This window comes from Hylobates moloch, unplaced genomic scaffold (genome assembly GCF_009828535.3).
Source record: "Hylobates moloch isolate HMO894 unplaced genomic scaffold, HMol_V3 SCAFFOLD_19, whole genome shotgun sequence".
In the NCBI taxonomy this organism is placed as follows: Eukaryota; Metazoa; Chordata; class Mammalia; order Primates; family Hylobatidae; genus Hylobates; species Hylobates moloch.
Window position 1 is genome coordinate 18,573,645 of NW_026652294.1, and position 2,048 is coordinate 18,575,692.

Sequence of the window (2,048 nt, forward strand, 5' to 3'; positions counted from 1 at the left end):
CAAAAAAATAAAAATGATCCCCTTGTTTTCAGCGCGTTCTAGAACAGAGCTGCACGTCAGAGGAAGAACTGAGCAGCCTTCGAGCTAAAAGACTTGGCATTAAACTTTGACACTTTAATGGTCTCTAGGATATTAGATAATATTTTTTCATATAATGTTCTTCTCCGACACGGTAATGGCATCAAAAACAGATAGAATCTGCTATGACTGCAACGTGCACGGTGAGGCTCATCCCCGCAGAGATAAGACAGCAGGACCCCAGCTTCGCAGTTAACTTATCCCGAAGCTCCAAAGCAAACGTCTTTTACTTCTTCGCCGTGGACGCTGCTGTACCACCGCTACCTCCCTTTCGCATTCTGCTGGGCTCGGTCAGCCGCTGAGATTAGGTAAACAGCGCTCCGGAGCCGGGGCAAAGCGGGCGCTGCTGCTGCGGGTGGGGGGTCGCTGTTTCAAGAGGCTGGAGGGAAGGGGGATGGGAGAAGGGTCCCAGCTCGGTCAAGCCAAAGGCCGAGAGTGTGATTACCGAGGCGGGAGCCAGGTCCGGAGCGGGGCAGGGGCCAAGCCTCGGAAGCCCTTGCCGCCCCACCCCCCACCCCTCAGCCCGACCTCGACGAGTGGGGTCAGCTCGGCAGCCCAAGCTCGGCGGCCTTTTCCCGCGCGCCCCCTCCCCAGCCCATCCTTCCCCTGCCCCTTCCAAGAACTAGGGTGGGCTTCCCGCTGCCTCGCCCAAGTCCGGGAGCGCGGAGAGGCGCGCAAAGGGAAGGCAAAGACCCGGCGGCCCGCCCGGCTGGGGAGAGGTGGAGACCCGGGGGGAAGGGGACCCCAGAAGCCCTGGGACCGAGCTGCGAAAAAACCCGGGAGCTGGATCGGGCGCCCGGAGCTCCGGTCTCCGAGTCGGAGTTGTGCAGCTCTCGGCGTCCTCTTTCTCTCCCTGCCTCTCTGCTTTCGCCTCCTCTGGGTCTTCTCTCGAGGGCATCCTCCTTCCATCCATTCTCACACCCCCGCTCCTGTGCGCCGACCCATTTCACCCACTCCTCCTATGGCTCGGGAGGACTCTCGGCACCCCCACCCTCGTCCCTAGAACTGGGAGGCTGGAAGTCCATTCAAGGGATGTTGCGCGCCGGGTTCTTATGCCAAGAGGGAAAGAGCGAGAATAATCAGCAGGGGAGGGGCGTGTTGTGCGTGCATGGGGTGTGTGTTTGGGGTGGGGGAAACAGAAATGTAGTTTCCTCGGAGGAACAGGAAGCCTTGGACAGGATTCTTGGACACTGGTCCCAGAAAGATGCCGTCAGAGCCCTTCGGCGGGGCTCCTCACAGACTCCGGCTGCCCCACACCATGCCCACCTCCAAGAGAAGCTGCGACCCGAGGCGGGGAAACTTCCTACTTCTCACGACGGCTGTTTTGTGCAATTTGGGGAGCAGGCTGCATGGTCCTGCAAGCCTGCGAGCTTCTCTACCACGGCAGCTGCGGGCCCGTCCCGCTTCCCTTCCCCCTCTTTCCGCGAGGCACACCAAGCCCGAGGCGGCCAGGAGCGGCCGGGGTTGAGGGAAGAAGGGCGGGGAGCTCCCAGCTTGCACCCTTTCATCTCGACCCGGCCCGGGATCCCGGCTCCGGGTGTTGCTTCCGCCTGCCTGCTTGCGAGCTGAAGAAGCACCAGGGCGGAGTCTCGCCGGGGGGCGGAGCCTGTGCGGGGGCGAACTCTCGGTCCGCGCGGCTGCGGCGCTTGCCATTGGCGGGTCGCTCGGTCACGGGGTCGGGGGCGGGCGCCGAGGCGGGCGCCGGCCCCGCCCCCGCTCGGAACCCAGCCCGGGCTCGCGGTCCCCCCCGGCTGCACAGACATGACACAGACACACAGTCACTGCAGCTGCTGAGCGAGTCCGGCGCTCTGGGCACGCGGAGGCGGCGGGGCCAGCCCGGAGCCCGGACCCCAGCGCCCGCCCCTGCCGGTCCCCGCGCGGCGGCCCCCTCCTGGCCGGGCGCGGGAGGCGGGGATCGCGCGCCGGCTCCGGCCAGCGGCGCCCGGCTGCCCGCGGCGGCTGCAGCGGCC

The 2,048-nt window shown here is 65.1% G+C and overlaps 1 protein-coding gene across 1 annotated transcript in view; it reads left to right on the forward strand.

The window, feature by feature from the left end:
* Nucleotides 1-268: 268 nt before the first annotated feature.
* The window catches only part of LARGE1 (LARGE xylosyl- and glucuronyltransferase 1), a 640,944-nt gene continuing 639,164 nt past the window's right edge, over nt 269-2,048 (forward strand). Inside the window, exon 1 of the mRNA XM_032139623.2 lies at nt 269-386. The gene's annotated coding sequence lies outside the window, so the exon portion shown is untranslated. The remainder of the gene's footprint in view (nt 387-2,048) is intronic.